Source organism: Bos indicus x Bos taurus, chromosome 22, assembly GCF_003369695.1.
Source record: "Bos indicus x Bos taurus breed Angus x Brahman F1 hybrid chromosome 22, Bos_hybrid_MaternalHap_v2.0, whole genome shotgun sequence".
Taxonomy (NCBI): Eukaryota; Metazoa; Chordata; class Mammalia; order Artiodactyla; family Bovidae; genus Bos; species Bos indicus x Bos taurus.
In genome coordinates, this window is record NC_040097.1 from 20,643,129 (window position 1) to 20,663,449 (window position 20,321).

The 20,321-nt window shown below is 41.3% G+C and overlaps 1 protein-coding gene across 4 annotated transcripts in view; it reads right to left on the minus strand.

Annotated features, from left to right (window-relative positions):
* FHIT (fragile histidine triad) overlaps positions 1–20,321 on the minus strand; it is a 1,526,080-nt gene that overhangs the window by 1,482,359 nt on the left and 23,400 nt on the right. For all 4 annotated transcript variants that reach the window (XM_027523187.1, XM_027523188.1, XM_027523189.1 and 1 more), the window contains exon 2: positions 3,508–3,556. The gene's annotated coding sequence lies outside the window, so the exon portion shown is untranslated. The remainder of the gene's footprint in view (positions 1–3,507; positions 3,557–20,321) is intronic.

The window sequence follows — 20,321 nt, forward strand, 5'->3', positions numbered from 1 at the left end:
AGCACAAGCACTATGCAGAGTTTTGTTTCTATTTTTCTTTTTTATCCCCCCCCCCACTTTCCTATTCAGTCTCATAAAATAAGCCTTTGAATTTTCAATGTTTAATAAATATATACCATAATAATCACAAAAATAATACATGGATATTACATAGCACTTTAGTTCCCTAAGCACTTTCACATATATTGTTATCCTGAGAAAAGCCCTATTCAGTAGATAGGATAAAGGTTATCCTATTTTACAGGTGAGGAAACTGAGACTGTGAAAAAAACTGTTGGGTTTCTTCCCAAAGTCATAAAGCTAGCAAGCGGCAGAGCCCAAACTAGAAAGCATGTTTTCTAACACTTCAGCTAAGGTTCTTTCCACTACACAATGCTGCCATGCTATTTATTCACAGTAGGAGTGCAAAATTGATGTTCCTGTGAAAAAAATCATTAACCAGATTTGTAGTAGGCACCACACAGAACATAGGAGTAGTCAGCAAACAGGACTCAGGGGGAAATAGAGCAAACTTGTCCATTCCATTCTCGGGAATCACAAGTAACATCAGAGACCTAAGTAATTGAGTTTTCCATCACATTTTACACACCATTGAAAAGAAGGTATTCAGCAGGGCAAGAGAAGTGTTCAAAAGAGGAATAAAATTTCAGAGGAAAGTAGAAAAAGATATTTAAAGAGTTTTGTTTTGGGATGCTGGGATAAGTAGAAGGAAATCACGGTCCCTTCACAATCCCCATGTCACAAAGAGATCTGGGCCCCAGAAACTGAAAGGATGACCTCCTTGCTTCTCACTTCCAACTCTCCACCCACATACACACATATCCTTTGAGAGCTTGATAAACAGCCAAAACTGATTTATTTTTATCAAATACAAGAGTAGTGAAGAGTCCAGCAAAAGAGCCCATTTTTGAAATAATTGAGAACTCTTCACCTTATCTAATCTACTGTAAAATGTTCAGATTTTTATACATGATGGAAGAAAGTAGTGACTGGTATTTTAACTGTAAACTTATAATCATGCCCCATTTATTCCAAATTTAACTCCCTAATGTGTAAAGTACTCTGTCACTTAGTTCTGTGACTGCAAGCAACAGAAACCAAATGACTAATGTAAGAAGGATTATAGGAAGGAAATTTGAGGCTCAGCAAATCCATGAAAGACTGGAAAATAAGGGTGGGAGACCATCAATGACCAAGACAGAAGTGGAAGCTAGGAAATGGGAATGGCTACAGTGGTCTCATGGGAGGTACTGTCAGGGCAGAATGCCCCCTGGGAGAAAGGAGAATCCTTAAGCTCAAGATTCAACTTCCAGAGAGGAAGCACCCATTTACCCAAGCTTGTGGTCATGCACCTATCCTGAGGCTGAATGTAGGGCCCTGAGTAAGGTCTCTGAGTACAGTTCCAATTAGTATAATTATGTCAAAAGAAAATAAAATGTTGTTAAAAGGAGAAAACAAATACATCCAGAAACAAAAAGGGGGAGGAGCAAAGAAGTCGTCTAAACTTACCAAGGCTTTCTTCAAAAATGCCTACATGTAACTAGGTAGCAAGAGATCACTCGCTTCTTAAGACTATATTAGTTAGTAGCTGCCCACACACAGCCAAAGACAGTGATTACCCTCATGTCTACAAAACTTCAACTGTTTACTTACAGAGGCCTCACTTGTCTTATTAACCAAAAGTTATCTTTTCACTCCACTCCTAAAGCCAAAGCAGAATTCACCCTTCTTTAGTAACAACATGATAGTTTTCAAAACGTTATCCTGACACTTCCAAAGAGAACAGACACCTCAAAACACCTAAAGAATAAATTCATGAGGATGCACATGATGATGATGATGACAGTAATATTCACAAGAGCAGCAGCAGCTAATAGCTCTTGAGTCCTTATCATGGACCAGGACCTGTTCCAAGCCCTCAACACATAATAATTCATTTAATCTCCACAACCGCTTTAGGAGTAAAATAGTATTATTATGCCCATTTCACAAACTAAGAAACTGAGACACAGAGCAGGTGAATAATTTGCACATGGTCCAATAACTCATGAAAGTCAGACCAGAACTAAATCTATGCCTGACTCCAGAATAGCAGAATAACAAAAGGTTTTCACTGAGAGTAGAGGAAATAAAACTATACCATTGTGAAAACATTTTCCAGGAAGAAAGAGAGCACCATAACTGTAGCTAAAGATCGCAAGGTTCTGAAGGCTGCTACAGCATCACTAACTTCAACAATTTATGAGAATTTATTTCTAAAATCTATCAAATACGGCTTTTTTCCAAGATGTGGCTCAGTGGTCCAGAGATACGTAAGTTACATGGCTGAAAATAAGAATCATCTATATCTTAAGATGGCCAACCATGACAGAAAAATCCCAAGCCAACCAGCTGTCATGCATTTGAGTTTAGTCATCCCAAAGCAAACCCTCAAAAGAGTATTTTTATAGCTCACGTTTTGATTATTCAAAAGGGATTTTCTCCAATTTCCCTGTAAAATTGCCCTCAAAATAAACATTTAAAAATCAGCTCCAGAGGTAGATTTGTCACAAAGTTAGGAATAACTTAAAGTATAAGGTAAATCAAAATGGCTTTTCCAACTTGAACTAAAGTGGTCAGGTCATGATTGCTGTAATAAAAATGACAGGAAAAAACCTGTAATTGTCAAAAACATAATTGATGATGAAAACAAATGTAAAATTATGGCATATTTCACCCTGGCCACCAAAGACTCTTGATGAAACTGCAGCCCTATAATTCCCCAGAATGAATTCTTTAAATTAAAATACTTCATGCAGAACAGAAATTAAACAATGAATCAAAGAATAATGCTGTACAGAAGTATGCTTATAAATATACCTAGGAAAGAGGAAACAATTACATTTTTCCATGTAAAAACCAACTTGATTGTAATGTTTCACAGAAGGCTGAGTAGGTACTTTCTCCATTGCTTTGAACTTGGAAGTTCATTTCCTGTAACTCAGTTAGTGTCCACTGTGACCGGGGGGGAACGAAATTAGCTACACCAAACTGGCTGGCTTTCTCCTTTCGACAAAACTAGCTCCTCTACACAACAGCACATCTGACTTTCATGATAAATCTCATGCAACCCAATTGAAATGCCACTTTGCATTTTATCTTAAATGCTTTATTCGGCCAGCTGGTTTTACTTAACTATTGACCAGAAGTGGTACAAGTGCATTCTTTTTCCGTCTAGCATTAATCTTAGTAAACTTAGTGCCACTGGAATGTCTTAACTGCTGAGAAGAAAGCAAAAGTCAGCAAGCATACAATTGCATTTGGCCACTTTCAGCACATCATTTTATTTCCTCCTTCTCCCTTCTAACTATTGCTCAGCACTTTTGCCTGTGAGGGAGGACAAGCAGGTGGTTAAGGAAGTTGTCCTGTCAGCTATATCTTTAATCCGAGTGTTTAAATCTCTGAATAAAAGAAAAATCAATGTTGTAAAGGCAATGTTTGTCAAGGCCATGTAATAAATACACTTACCTTTACAGACTGTTCTCAATGGATTTCCCTTCTTTGCTGAGCTTCAAAGCTACAAAGAGATAAAAACGAAAGCACTGAGTTATCTGCGAGTAGAACAGCAAACGTTTTCTCTCCATGTCTCTAAGTAGAATTTCCATATGCCATTATACATGATGCTAGCCAAATAAACCACTAATAATATTCGTGCCTCATACCTCCTGCACAAAAGGCCAATGAGAGACAAGGTTGTAAACTGAAAACAGCACACACATCCACCCAGGATTGACTCACACAAACCTGGCCAAATCTACAGTCTAACCTTTGGAGGTATGAAGTCCTTAACAGAAGGGAGTGAACTTCTCAACAGAAGCCTTATAAAGTGAGGAGATGAAAATCAAATCAAACATTATGCAGCACACTTGATTTGACCAAGTATTTTGTATTATTTAGCACCATCTTTCCTGCACACTCAATTTCCATTTCCCTGGAAGTTTTACTTGGAATAGCCTCTTCCCTTTATATGAGGTGTATGTGTTAGTTGCTCAGTCATGTCTGGCTTTTTGCAACTCCATGGACTGTAGCCCACCAGGCTCCAGTGTCCATGGGGTTTTTCCAGCAAGAACACTGAAGTGGGTAGCCATTTCCTCCACCAGGGAATCTTCCCTACCCAAGGATCGAACCTCTATCTTCTGCGTCTCTGGCATTGCATACAGATTCTTTAGCACTGAGCCATACAAGGTGCATGGCCCTCCCAAACCAGACCTCACCACTTCCCTCTATGAGTATATGTGTGCAAGCTTACACATACAATCCTCCTTTCTCAAGATAAGAGTGTAGCCTTCTCTCAGTAGAGAGAAACTCACAAAACAAAGTAAGCTACATTTGGCATTTTCAAATCAAATCTAGACATGTTAAATTAAGCTGCCTGTGACCAAAACAATGCACTAACTGCACACAAGTAAACATGATAGGAAAGGTGGTAAAGCATAGCTGCTAAACAGGAGTAAGAATTTAAGCTTTCAAGGGCTGATTCTATAATGGTCCACCATTACTCATACGTTGATTCCATAATTAAAAATAAATGGTGGAGCTTCCCTGGTGGTGCAATTGTTAAGAACATGCCTTGCAATATCGAATATCAGTTCGATCCCTGTTCTGGGAAGATCCCACATGCCGCAGAGCAGCTAAGCCCATGCAACACGACCACTGAGCCAGCCCTCTAGAGCCTGCGAGCCACAACTACCGAGTCCATGTGCTGCAACTACCGAAACCTGAGCGGCTACAGCCTGTGCTTTGAAACAAGAGAAGCCACCACAATGAGAAGCCTACACATGACAAAGAGTAGCCCCTGCTCGCTGCAACTAGAGAAAGCCCACATGCAGCAGCAAAGGCCCACCACAGCCAAAAAAGTAAAGAGATTTTTTTTTTATTACAAATAAATAAGTAAACAGTGACCTAGTTGCTAAGATTCTGAGCTCCCAGTGCAGGGGGCACAGGTTCCATCCCTGGTCAGGGAAGTAGATCCCACACGCCACAGTTAAGAGTTTGCATGCTGCAACTAAAGATTCCACATGCTGGAACTATGACCCAGTGTAGCCAACTAAATAAATACTTTTTTAAAAGAGAGATCACTCTGTATGAAAAAAAAAAAAAATAGAATATGCCTATTCCCCTCATTTGTGTCTAGGTCCTAACGTCTCTCAAGGTGCAGCAACTGGGAACGGTCAACAACTCCATGGTTTTCTCATGTTCTTTTTTTTCCCTTCAGTGTCCTAAGTAACTGCTTCAGGCCCTACTGGGCTATTTTTCTTCACAGCCCCCATCAAACCATAGAACCCATCATCGCAGATGCATGACCACCAAAGAACAAGGCCAGATTGGGGGCTACGATATAAACTTTAGATTGTTAATGCAGGAGATAAGATGCCTCTATAGAACATCAAAATTTCTCCTTCCACATACAGATGGTCAACAAACACATGAAAAGATGCTCAATATTGTTCACTATTAGAGAAATGCAAATCAAAACTACAGTTATGTATAACCTCACACCAGTCAGAAAGGCTATCATTTAAAAAAATCTACAAACAATAAATACTGGAGAGGATTTGGAGAAAAAGGAAGTCTTTTGCACTGTTGGGGGAATGTAAATTGATAACAATCATTATGGAAAACGGTATGGGGATTTCTTAAAATAATAGGAATAGAACTACCAAATTCCCTAACAATCCCACTACAGGGCATGTACCCCCAAGAAAAACCACAATTAAAAGAGACACACGTACCCCAATATTCATTGCACAGTACTTTTTATAATAGCTAGGACAAGGAAGGAACCAAGATGCTCATCAACAGATGAATGGATAGAGAAGCTGTGGTATATATATACAATGGAATATTCCTCAGCCGTGAAAAGCAAGGCATTTGAGTCAGTTCTAATGAGGTGGATGAACCTAGAGCCTATTATAGAGTGAAGTAAGTCAGAAAGAAAAACAAATATCATATATTAATGCATAATATGGAACCTAGAAAGATGGCACTGACGAACCTATTTCCAGGGCAGCAATGGAGATGAAGACAGAGGGAACAGACTTATGGACACAGTGCGGGAAGAAAAGGGTGAGGCAAATGGAGAGAGAAGCATGGAAACATATACATCACCATATGTAAAATAGATGGCCAGTGGGATTTGCTATGTGACTCAGAAAACTCAAACCGGGGCTCTGTGACAACTTAGAGGGGTGGGAAAGGAAGGCAAGAAGCAGGGAGGTACAAGAGGGAGGAGACATATGTATACCTATGGCTGATTCATGTTGATGTATGGCAGAAACCAACACAATATTATAAACTAATTATCCTTCAATTAAAAAAGTTTTTAAAAAACTAAAAGAAAAAATTGTGGTACATATATATAACAGAATATTACTCAACTATAAAAAGAATGCATTTGAGTCAGCCCTAATGAGGTGGATGAACCTGGAGCCTATTGTACAGAGTGAAGTAAGTCAGAAAGAGAAAGACAAATATTGTATATTAACGCATGTGTATGGAATCTAGAAGGATGGTACTGATGCTGCTGCTAAGTCACTTCAGTCGTGTCCGACTCTGTGCGACCCCATAGACGGCAGCCCACCAGGCTCCCCTGTCCCTGGGATTCTCCAGGCAAGAACACTGGAGTGGGTTGCCATTTCCTTCTCCAATGCATGAAAGTGAAAAGTGAAACTGAAGTCGCTCAGTCATGTCCGACTCTTAGCAACCCCACGCACTGTAGCCCACCAGGCTCCTCCATCCATAGGATTTTCCAGGCAAGAGTACTGGAGTGGAGTGCCATTGCCTTCTCAGGACAGCAATGAAGAGGCAGACACAGAGAACAGACTTGTGGACACAGTAGGGGAAGGAGAGGATGGGATGACTAAAAAGAGTAGCATGGAAATATATACACCACCATATGTAAAATAGATAGCCAGTGGGAATTTGCTCTGTGACACAGGGAGTTCAACCCAGTGCTCTGTTACAATGTTGAGGGGTGGGATGGGGTAGGAGATGGGAGGGAGGTTCAAGAAGGAGGGGACATATGCATACCTGTGGCTGAGTCATGTTGATACTTGATAGAAACCAGCACAAAATTGCGGAGAAGGCAATGGCACCCCACTCCAGTACTCTTGCCTGGAGAATCCCATGGATTGAGGAGCCTGGTGGGCTGCAGTCCATGGGGTCACTAAGAGTAGGATACGACTGAGGGACTTCACTTTCACTTTTCACTTTCATGCATTGGAGAAGGAAATGGCAACCCACTCCAGTGTTCTTGCCTGGAGACTCCCAGGGACGGGGGAGCCTGGTGGGCTGCCGTTTTTGGGATCGCACAGAGTCGGACACGACTGAAGTGACTTAGCAGCAGCAGCAGCAGCACAAAATTGTAAAGCAATTATCCTTCCATAAAAAAAATTTTTTTAATTTCTCCTTCCCCCTAGGCTATGTGGATTGAAATAGTGTTGAAAGAAACATAATTTGGGGAAGACTAGATAAAACAAAATACATTTTGTAAAACCTGAGAGATTTATGGTCTAACAGCACAGAGATTAAGCAGTATCTCTTTCTACTCCAACCACATAGAAATGCTTAACAAAGTACAGTATATCTTAAAAGAAAGAGATAAGATCAATATGAAAAAAAAAGTGTAGATTTTCTAGAATGAAAGATATGAATCCTCTTGAAAAGAGCATACCAAGACCTCAACAAGCTAAATGAAAGCAAATCTACTGGTAGATAAAATAGAAGGAAACCATAGCACCAGAGATAGAAAGAAAGCCTTAAAGTGAACCAGTGAGAACAACCTGCCTCCCAGTTTCTGAGAAACTAGGCTCCACTTGCTTGAATACCTTGTCTTGCATAAAATAATCATGAATGACAAAAAAAAACCCAGCAAGGCAGCAGTGAAATAACGTGTCTTAAGTTCCAAAAGGAAAAAAGTTCAGGGAAAACTCTATAGCCATGCTAAACCGATTATCATTCAACAATGACAGCTAGGTTATTTTTCAAAAAAAAAAAAGTTGTTTCCTGCTCACAGCAGTTTACTTTTGCTGAGAGGAATACTAAAAGATATCCTTGAATACGAAGGAATTGATTTCAGAAGGAAGGAAAGAGGAACAAAAAGCAATGCTCACCAAATTATATTAGCATGTATGGTGGTAAATCTAGTAAATTCAATAACAAATAATGGATATTGGATAATAATTAATAAGGACCGGTTGTAAAAAAAAAAAAAAACCTATAATAACAACCAGTTTTAAGGGTTTTCAAATAAGATGAAATAAGTGAAGAATCTTCCCGTAGTGCAGGAGCCACAGGAGCCGCGGGTTCAATCACTGGGTAGGGAAGATCCCCTGGAGGACGGCATGGCAACACACGCCCATATTCTTGCCTGGAAAATCCGATGGACTGAGGAGCCTGGAGGGCTGAGGTCCACAGGGTCACAAAGAGTTGGACACTTCTGAAGTGACTGAGCATGCACAAATGGTTGGCTGGAATTATACAGAACAAAGGAGCAGAGGATGAATTGTTTAGGACCAAGAGATTCTGATTCGGTTGCTAAAGATATGCATTAAAGCTACTGATGAACTTGTTAAGGAATATTGGCATTTCTTTCTCTGTGTACATAACCAAAGATATCCTTTCATATATGCTCAAAGAGAAATGTTTAGATCGTCAATGTTAGGATGCCAAGAGACACTGAAGACAATGGAAACATCTATCAGTGAATAAACATATTTACATTTGTACAGATTCTTACAATGGAATATTATACAGCTTCAAGAAATCAATGAACCAGTTACAGACATCAACATGTATGCCCTCAAAATTATGGTGTAAAACAAAAGAAACATGTCACAGAAGACTGTATATATTATTCCACATATAACATGTTCAAAAGGACAAAAATAAATACTATCTTGTTTTGAAATACAACATGAAAGTGGCAAAAACTATGAAGAAAAGCAAGAGAATGAATGATGTATACAGAATTCAGGCTATATTTATCTTGAGAGCAAGGGAAGAGTTTGTAAGAATGGAATTCTCTAAAAGGATTCTGGAATGTGACAATGCTCTACTTCTTGGCTTGGGGAGTGGTATCTGAATGTTTGGCTTATTATTGTCTTTAAACTGCAGATATACATTTTCAAAAATTATTTTATATGCATATTATATTTCACAGTTTTAAAACACATAAGAGCAATCATCAAAAGAAAAGAAACATTCAAACCAGTGAAGGGAACAATCTAGAGAATAGAAAACACAACCAATTCTCTTTTTTTAGAAAATTGGAATAGAATGGAGAAAGAAGCAAAGGAAAGCACAGTAAATAGAAAACACAAATGTCAGGACCAGCCCAACAACAAACGGGCCTGTAAAATAAGTTTCAACATGTCAGTAATCAGAGTAAGCAGACTAAATGCATCTATTAAAATAATTTCTTTTCAAAATGAATGTTTAAAAACCTTGCTATCTGATGTTTGTAGGAAACACATCTAAAACAGAGATTTTGAAAGGAAAAGTATAGAAAACTACACACCAAGCAAATAGGAACTGAAAGAAAGTTGGTAGAAATTAGTTAATATTCGGCAAAGTACAAGTTAGCAATAATAGAATAGGTATTTGCATTGGCTTTGTATTGATTCAGTTCAAACTACTTAAAATGACTTCATAATAATCATTTAATATCTATTATGGTTTCTAGGGAACAAGAATTCTGATGCGACAATGCCTGAGGCCTCAGGTGGAAGACCTGAAAACTGGGGCATGGAATCATCTGAAGGTTCATTCCCTCAAGCGTCAGCCAGGCGCTGAGGGTTGGCTGAGGCCGTAGCTGGGGCCATCAGCTGAATACCTCTGGTGGCCTCTACATGTGGCGTGAGTCTCATCACAAAATGGTGGCTGGGTTGAAGCTGTTACCCTCATGGCAGTCTCCAGTTGCTGCAGCCTCCAAGTACAGCAACCTGTGGTGATGGCCCTCCACTGCCATCTGTCACAGCGGGGAGAGGGGATGGGGGAAGAGATTCACTGCTGCTTCAAGGCCTGGGCACTTCCAAAGCCGCCACTGCTTCCAGTGGGCGGCTGTGACAAGAGGTCTGGAGTTCTGTGAGACGCAGCCCTGGGTCTGTCCCTCAGCTCACCTCCGACAAGGTCAGGTTCGGGAAGGCCTTGGGGAGAAGGCAGAGACCCACCGCCCACCACACTCTCTGTCCCGAGGACCACTGTCAGGCTGACTGAACAAGAACTCTGCCACGCTAACGGTCTCCCACTAACGGTCACACAGAAGGGTCTCATGCAAACTGTCTCGCGATATTGGTCTCACGCAGAAAGTCCCATGCTAATGCCTCTCACCCTCACAGCTTCATGCCAGCTCCACCCCTTTTACAATGTGAAGGTCACTGAGGAACTGAAATGAGAACTGTTTTGTGATCTGAGACAATATTCAGTTTGGAATTGGTTAAGAGACAAGTGGAAATCATTAAAATGAAGAGTGAGTAAGGACAGTATTAGGCACATTCAGATACGAAGGGCAGGCAAGAAAGTAGCATCTAGAGGAGGACAAAGGACTCAAAGAGGGTTTCTCTGCACTGTCTGTAAACTGTACCGGCTGAGCAGGTGTCAAGGTGATGAGAAGATCCGGTTGAGATCATGAGGCTGAAAGCAGAAGAGTGAGAAAGAATAGCTGATACAGGGCTCGTTCCCAGAAAGGTAAAGGGCCAGGAGGTGGGACTGGTCTTAAAACAGAGCTTTGTTCTCACCTTAATCATATAGTGCCTCACAGTAGGCACGCATGCTTTCTTTTTTTAAAGTTTTTTTTTTTTTTTTAATTTATTTGACTGCATTGGGTCTTAGCTATGGCACACAGTATCTTTATGGCATGCGAAATCTTAGTCGTGGCGTATGGGTTCTAGTTCCTTGACCACGGATGGAAGCTGGGCCCGCTGCATTGGGAGCAAGGAAGCCACCAGACAACCAGGGAAGTCCCTATTGTCTTAAATTATTACTTTGTTCTGTATTTATGTTTTATGATCTTAATTAATGTCTAAACTCTATGGCTTTTATCATTCAAGCCAATCTCACACTGCCTACCTAATCTGAGCCCCAGATTCTATACTAGCACTAGACTGTCAGCCAATACTTGTTGAATAGCCAAGTACAGTTGACCCTTGAACAAGTGTTTGAAGTGCATTGGTCCATTTATACATGGATTTGTTTTTCAATAAGTATGTACTACAGTACTACATGATCCATGGTTATTGAATCCACAGAAACCCAGATACGGACACACTCACAGAAGGCCGACAATAGTTATACACAAATATATACCACTCAGCCTCCCTAAGCCCTCGTTGTTCAAGAGTCACCTGCACAGTGGACTCCACAGTTTTTGTATACTCTGATATCAAACATTTGTATATCTCTGATACTCAAACATTTGTCCATATACCTGTGCTAGATATCTGAAGTAGGACAGGTCAAGATCAGAAAACTTATTCTAGTGCCTAAAGTACTTATCCCTGGACAAAAGTCAAGCATATCTGCTCAAACTTGTCCTCTCTTTCCCATGTTTGTCTTGACCCCAAAATTCAAGGACCTAATCTTCTAATGGCCATGAGAACATTTTCACCTGGAGCTACAACGCCTTCTCCCATTTACACCTCCCACTCCCCTCCTATGTAATTTATCCCCATTTTGTTCTAGAGCAGGTGGACTCTGAAACCTTCATGTGACCTCCTGCAAAACACAGACTAGATTTAAATGGATCCAAAGAGGTTTAGGGTTTGGCTGCTCCTAAAAGACATGATCACGGAGGCAGAGTGGCACAGGCCAGTAACACAACTGATTTATCTTAGTGGCTTTTCAGAGGATCAGTTCAGTTCAGTCACTCTGCTGCTGCTGCTGCTAAGTCACTTCAGTCGTGTCTGACTCTGTGCGACCCCATGGATGGCAGCCCACCAGGCTCCCCCGTCCCTGAGATTTTCCAGGCAAGAACACTGGAGTGGGCTGCCATTTCCTTCTCCAATGCATGAAAGTGAAAAGTGAAAGTGAAGTTGCTCAGTTGTGTCTGACTTAGCGACCCCATGGACTGCAGCCTACCAGGCTCCTCCGTCATGGGGTTTTCCAGGCAAAAGTACTGAAGTGGGGTGCTATTGCCTTCTCCGAGTCGCTCAGTCGTGTCCAACTCTTTGTGATCCCATGAATCGCAGCATGCCAGGCCTCCCTGTCCATCACCAACTCCCAGAGTTCACTCAAACTCACGACCATTGAGTCAGTGATGACATCCAGCCATCTCATCTTCTGTCGTCCCCTTCTCCTCCTGCCCTCAATCCCTCCCAGCATCAGAGTCTTTTCCAATGAGTCAACTCTTCACATGAGGTGGCCAAAGTACTGGAGTTTCAGCTTTAGCATCATTCCTTCCAAAGAAATCCCAGGGCTGATCTCCTTCAGGATGGATTGGTTGGATCTCCTTGCAGTCCAAGGGACTCTCAAGAGTCTTCTCCAACACCACAGTTCAAAACCATCAATTCTTTGGCACTCACCTTTCTTCACAGTCCAACTCTCACATCCATACATGACCACTGGAAAAACCAAAGCCTTGACTAGACGGACCTTTGTTGGCCAAGTAATGTCTCCGCTTTTCAATGTGCTATCTAGGTTGGTCATAACTTTCCTTCCAAGGAGTAAGCGTTTTTTAATTTCATGGCTGCAATCACCATCTGCAGTGATTTTGGAGCCCCAAAAAATAAAGTCTGACACTGTTTCCACTGTTTCCCCATCTATTTCCCATGAAGTGATGGAACCAGATGCCATGAATCTTAGTTTTCTGAATGTTGAGTTTTAAGCCAACTTTTTCACTCTCCTCTTTTCTTTTCATCAAGAGGCTTTTGAGTTCCTCTTCACTTTCTGCCATAAGGGTGGTGTCATCTGCATATCTGAGGTTATTGATATTTCTCCTGGCAATCTTGATTCCAGCTTGTGCTTCTTCCAGCCCAGCGTTTCTCATGATGTACTCTGCATATAAGTTAAATAACCAGGGTGACAATATACAGCCTTGACGTACTCCTTTTCCTATTTGGAATCAGTCTGTTGTTCCATGTCCAGTTCTAACTTGCTTCCTGACCTGCATATAGGTTTCTCAATAGGCAGGCTAGGTGGTCTGGTATTCCTATCTCTTTCAGAATTTCCCACAGTTTATTGTGATCCACATAGTCAAAGGCTTTGGCATAGTCAATAAAGCAGAAATAGATGTTTTTCTGGAACTCTCTTGCTTTTTCCATGAAACATAGCTTCCCAGAAAATCTTTATCACCCCCAAGCCCCCTCACTCCATTATCCAGTCCCCAGCTCCCTTAAAAACTGGTCTGAATTTAAAGAAACATTTTTCTCAAATATTAAAAAAAAAAAAAACACCCTCTTTTGTTTGTGATTTATCTTCCTACAATTAAAACCTATCTCTGGGAACCATCAGTTGCACCTTCCTTAAGGCAGCATTGCCTGGAACGGAGCAATCTGCCTTCACCGTTGCATTCTACAGTCCTCACCTAACTCAACTGCCACATTAAGCGACTGGTTATCGACCTTTAAGTCTTTTAACAATTATGTACATACCTAAGAAAGAAGTCTGTTCACCCAAGAATGAAGACACAAGAATAAATGAAGACAATGAATAAATCAGCCCTGGTTTCCAGTTCTTATGTTCAGTGAGCTGTTACTGCAGACAAATTATTGCAACATTCTTTCAAATGACAGTCAGTTTTCAACTAAGAGAAGATTCTTAAACCATTTTCTACATATTGGTGAAAACCAGGCAGTTGGAAAACATAGCCTTGGTTAAACTATCTGATGATAAATGATTATTTTAAACATATGGAGTTATTTGAGCATCTGCATACTGATTTAGCTCAGTGGTAGCTCAGTCGGTAAAGAATCTGCCCACAATGCAGGCAGGAGACCCGGGTTCAATTCCTGGGTCCCCTGGAGAAAGAAATGGCAACCCACTCCAGTATTCTTGCTGGAAAAATCCCATGGACAGAGAAGCCTGATGGGCTACTGTCCATGGGGTCACAAGAGTCAGACACAACTTAGTGACTCATCTCATCATTACCATACTGATTTAACCCTCACAAAAAACAGCAGAAAAGATCCCCAAAACCTGACACTTCTCAGATATATTCTCGGAAGTTTTATTTCAATGTATATGTGTGTGTTTCTTATATTTTCAGAATTTGTAAAACTGATATATTTAGAGTTGAGAGGGGAGATCAGAACATTCCTTAGTTTTGGGTTTTTTTTTTTAAATATTTGTGGTTATTTGACTATGTTGGGTCTTACAGCTCTTGGGATCTTTTCAATTAATTATGGCTGCTCTGGGTCTTTGTTGCTTCTCATAGGCTTTCTGTAGTTGTGGCAAGTGGGGGCTACTTTCTAATTGCAGTGTGCATCATCGTGACCTCTCACTGCAGCTTGCAGTCTCTAGAGCACAAGCTCAGTAGTTGTGGTGTGTGGGCTTAGTTGCCTCAAGGCATGTGGGATCTTCCCAGATCAGGGATCGAACATGTGTCCCCTGCACTTGCAGGCAGATTCTTACCTCTGGATCACCTGGGAAGTCCAGCACTTGGGGACTTGCAACATTAGTTGCAACTTGTGGCATGCAAACACATAGTTGTGGCATGTGCGGGATCTTCCATATTTGTTTGTGACATGTGGGAGCGTGCAGCATCTTTACTTGTGGCCTGCGGACTCTTAGCTGCACACAGGCTCTAGTTCCCTGATCAGGGATGGAACCCAGGCTCCCTGCAACGGGAGTGTGGAGTCTTAGCCTATGGATCACCAGGGAAGTCTCCATTCCTTAGTTTTGTCATTAACATGGATAATTGTCAATTCAGTTCAGTTCAGTCATTCAGTCATGTCCGACTCTTTGCGACCCCATGAATCACAGCACACCAGGCCTTCCTGTCCATCACCAATTCCCGGAGTTCACTCAAACTCACGACCATCGAGTCGGTGATGCCATCCAGCCATTTCATCCTCTGTCGTCCCCTTTTCCTCCTGCCCCCAATCCCTCCCAGCATCAGGGTTTTTTCCAATGAGTCAACTCTTGGCATGAGGTGGCCAAAGTACTGGAGTTTCATCTTTAGCATCATTCCTTCCAAAGAAATCCCAGGACCGATCTCCTTTAGAATGGACTGGTTGGATCTCCTTGCAGTCCAAGGGACTCTCAAGAGTCTTCTCCAACACCACAGTTCAAAACCATCAATTCTTCGGCGCTCAGCTTTCTTCACAGTCCAACTCTCACATCCATACATGACCACTGGAAAAACCATAGCCTTGGCTAGACGGACCTTTGTTGGCAAAGTAATGTCTCTGCTTTTGAATATACTATCTAGGTTGGTCATAACTTTCCTTCCAAGGAGTAAGCGTCTTTTAATTTCATGGCTGCAGTCACCATCTGCAGTGATTTTTGAACTATTGTTATTGTCACGGATAACAATACTGTCAAAATGTACATGATAGTTTTTCCATTAGACTCTAAGTTCAACAAAGGTACAGACCACATTTTTCTTTTCTTTTTGTCAGTACCTCATTTTTATCTTAAACAAAAGCACTGAATATAGTAGCCTTTCATACGCAGCTGATACAGGCCACACCTTTAATGTACCTTGTTGAATCCACATCCTCCAGGACAGTATCAAGCATGTAACACTTAAGGAAATTTGCTTTAAGAAATTATGTTTGTGTTATTATTAAAACTGAAAACTGACTGAAAATTCTTTAGTTTTTTATTTTTGTTCCCTTTTTTCATTTTCTCAATTTGTACTCTAGGTTTTTTTAAGATGAAAAGGTATCTCTCTACAGAAGTCTATACTTCAATGGCCTGAGACACACACAAACACATACACACACAAAATATAACACAACTCTTCCTCACTGGACTTGTTCAATGCTGTAATATTTGCTAGGCATTGGAAAAATAAATTTGCTAAGTAGCATGAGCCCTGGAAAATCATTAGGTGACATCTGGGGAGCAGAATACCAATCAACCAATAATTAGCATCTTAACTTTCAGAGAGTTCGAGACAAATCAAATTCCATGAGATCTCAGGGAGCATGACCCTGGCCAGGTCGGCGCCCTGGCTATGGGGAGTCACTGGATTTGTCTGACCACAAGACAGGGCTGGAGGTACCGTGGCTAGTTTAATCCTAGGAGGAGACACTCTGACAATGTGACATTTGCACAGGGATGCCCTAATGTGGCCTCAGTGTGTTTTCTTAGAATGAGATGACATTTCAAGTCAAATAGCTCTGTTCCCAATAGCACAAACCCTTCCTGAACTCTAAGAACCTGAATTGGAGAAAAAGAGGTTCATCTCAGAGAGACCCTAAGGTTGTACAGAAGCAACGTTAAAATAATCAACTTTTAAGTAAGGTTAAACCAGACATTCAGTGTTTAGCCTCATTCATTATTATTCCATTTCATAGACCTCAGATGACCTTAGTCTAAAACACAGTTCTCATTTGAGCAAAACCCTATTCCTGAAGTATCCATACGGGATACTTTTCAATGAACACAGAATCTCATTACAAAATCATGCTACCAAGAAGTGTGGGGAGTGAGTGTCAGTGCACCCTGTCTCCACCAGACCCCTGCTGCCTGAAACTGCTGTCCACATGCAAGTCCATCCAAGAATGTAGGGTCACTGCTGCTCTGAATGCCTCCTGCCTATCTAAGGTCACCTTTCCTACATGGCTGATTCATTCCAAAGGAAGAAACAGAGAGGCTAGAGAACACCAATTCCCCATTTGGTTTTGCAGCTATCTACGTGACTTGGGGAACTCATCCTTTAAGAGCAATCCAGAATGGAGGGCCCTACCTCCAAACAGCCGCCAGTCCTCGGGATAAAATGCTCTGCTTCCACCATGTGGCCCGCATGTGCCTGGTTTGCTAGCACCTCCACCCAAAGCCGGGGTGGCTGTTCTGGCAGCCCCCACTCCACTCCACTGCAGGGTCAGGCGGCAGCTTGCCCTCCTCCTGGCTCCTGGCCCAAGGCTTGAATGGCCTGGCCACATCACTGCCGAGAGGGAGTCTGGTTGTGCCCTCCTCTGAACTCTCCATCTGGAAGATTCTCTGGCCTGCTTCCCTCTCGTTTTTAATCTGACAGACACTGCTGGACCGGGAAACTCAGAGCGGACCAAAGTTCATCTTCTCTTCCCAGCTTCTCGGCTGGCATAATTGCAGGGGCAGAACGAGGTTGGCAGGGACCAGGATGCCAGGAATTAAATGAGGGTCCCTGACCACTGGGCCACATTGGCCCTGCCTTCCAAAGTCTTAATTAGTCCTCTTCTGCTTGGCACACCCACTTGCCTTTGGAACCCAGAGAGGTGGCCGGGTGAGATGCCATGCTCACAGCAAGTATTCAACAAAATATTGGTTGAGAATGGTGGTCACAAATGCCCACTGGCTCAGGGCTTTGCAGCAACAGTCAGTTTTGAGGTCTGGGCCCCAGCGGCAAGATTTCTGCTCCTCTTTCTAATGCAGACAGTTCAAGCAGCAGTATTCTGAGTGATATTCAGCCACCAGCTCAATTTGGAAGCAAAATGATCTTAACAAACGATGGCAGACTTGACAGACAGGCTGTTGAGCCTGGGGACCGAAATAAAGGACAGAAAGAAAAAGAAAGGAAGGGTTGATGGTAAATGGAAGAGAAGAAAATGAACACTGCAAAGAGAATTGAGCAGGATTACAGGACAAGAGAGCTCAGTTCTACAAGTCTGAAATGAGCTGGAAACATAACAACAGACTCAGAGGCGGAAACAACAGCATGGGGGGGGTGGGGGGAGTCACACAGAAAGGGGACTGAGCCCGGCAGCTTTGGGGATTTTTGATGCTGGGACACGCTCGGGCTAGAACAGTGGAAGATGCAACAGTAAGGAACATTTGAGAGGCTTCAAAAGACAATGACTCTTAATTCTGTCTTGTTTTGCCCCTCTTGAACTGTAGTGATACACCAAAATTTGCTATTTTTCTAAGAGGACCTTGACAGATACAATGGAAACTCTGAGTACATTTTTTCCCTCTGCATTCATTATCTCTGGCCCTTATCCACAGGCCTATTGCAGACTAAATTGAATTTTGGATCACTGGTACTGAGGCGCTGCAATTAATTAACAATAGAAACATAATATTTATATCCCAGCCTAACAACATCTGACATTTAAACTATTCTGCCAGTCGGGCAAATTCCATTCGACAAATTTTCATTTTAATGAACATGACAGGCCACAGTTTACATGACAGGCCAAGAAGCAGAGCAGAGGTGATCTCTCAGCATGTGCTTTTAAGGCCTGGCCATGCTGCAGGAGAAACAAGTTGGGGAGAGTGTCAGAATAATAGAAAAACCAGATCCCCAGTTCTGCTCAGACACACCAAGGACACATGTCCCCTCAACAAAGATTCTGGTACAAAACTGTCCTGTGAGCTCAAAGTGAAACACCTATTGCCTCTGATGACCCAGTGGATGGTTTTTCTTTCTTTGGGCTGTTGACATTTTCTTCAGGGTACTAAGCTCCTTCAGTCCTTCCTAATTAAAAAGTGATAAACGTTTTGCAAGGCAACCAGTAATGTGCAAAGTACACAAGAGTTGGAACTGATGCAGCTTTTTCAGTTGGCACAAGACTGGCCTTCCTTATTTTGCCAGATGGTGTGTCTCAGTAAGTCCCCAATCCCTGACTCAAGCGAGGGACACTGTCAATATGATGCTGAAGCAGAGTCTTCTTAAATGCTATCTTATTTTGCATTAAACTAACACCAAGAAGGCCTAACATTTTCTTCTTGCTGAAACTTTCATAGTTAAAGAAGTTTTCACTTTCCTGTGACTCATTATTCAAGCAGACATAAGATGGTTTTTCACTGACTTATCTGTTTCTCATACCTTTTAAGCTTCTAATTGCCTTGCTCTTTCTACACTTTCCTTTATATCCACCATTTTGGGGTAGTATATATGGGCTTGGAGAAATCCACACCGTGTCACCTGACCAGTAATCCATAGCAGAGTAATAGGAGGTCAGGCTATGAGATCTAGTGTTTGCTCTTGGTTTTCAGCAAATTTACATGGTTCTGTTGAGGTTGGAAATTTCTCCTCAAGTGTACCAACAACAAATGTCAACAGGAGCCCTTTTTATTGGAAAGGTTGTATATTTCTATTTCACATATTTAAAACACTCTCTAACTCAGTTTTTACATCAATTTAAAATAATTGAAATAAAGTTTCACTTTAAAAGTAAAGACGTCTTTGGAATATGGATCTGTTTCCAATCTCGGCAAGTGAAGTAGCCACGTCCACAGTGATCTCTCTTCAAGCTATAACTCTGAATAGATCCAAAATGATAACTATGCTCCATGTCACTTCTAGATATGGTCACGATATAGGAACATTAAGTCCTGAAAGGAGAACAGCGTTTTCATTATTATAACCAAATTTACAATCAGCAAGTTTCAATCAAGTCAACAACATACATGTAGTGTGTGAACACACACACACAAATACGAGTTATAATAAAGATCAGGTTTTTTGAGTTCTTTACACACATCCCCTCACGTATAACACTATAACATATAACATATAACAGATATGAACTCAATTACATATTGAAGAAAGGATGATTAGAGTTCCCTGGTTTTCCTAATAGGCAAAGTCCAAAGTCACAAGCAGTAACTGGAAGAGGCGAGGTGCAAATCCAAGTTTGCCTCCCCCCAGAGCCTATGCTCTACACAACCCAGTGGCATATGACGGCATCCGCAAGGGAGACAGCATGAAGGAATTGATTTCTTTTGGCAGTAGTCAAAATATCTTTAAAATATCAGGTATAAAACATTTTCAGTCCACCAGATACTTATTTAATTTTGAAAAATCAATTTTTATGAAGCTGCTCTGAGAAGCAGTTTTGTGTTTGTTAATGCCTGATTATATTCTTGAAAAAGTAGAAGCTTGATGGCAAAAAAAAAAATACATTTCTTAAAGTCAAGAAGAAAAACAAGATCCTAACCGGATTGAATTGATAATGTTTGACAGAACACAAATGAATAGAATCTGTAACTTTAACAGGGCTTTGCAGGAGGCATGTTCTAAAACAGTCATATCAAATTCAGAACACAAAAGATTTAACATGCTTATTGCTGTAAACAAAGGCATTTGGTTAAATGAAAGTTCCATCAAAGCTTAATAACCAAATTCAAGTGAACACAAAGTAAGGGGTTATATACTTTCTGCGGTTTCAGTAATAGCTAATCTAATAATGGTAAATGGA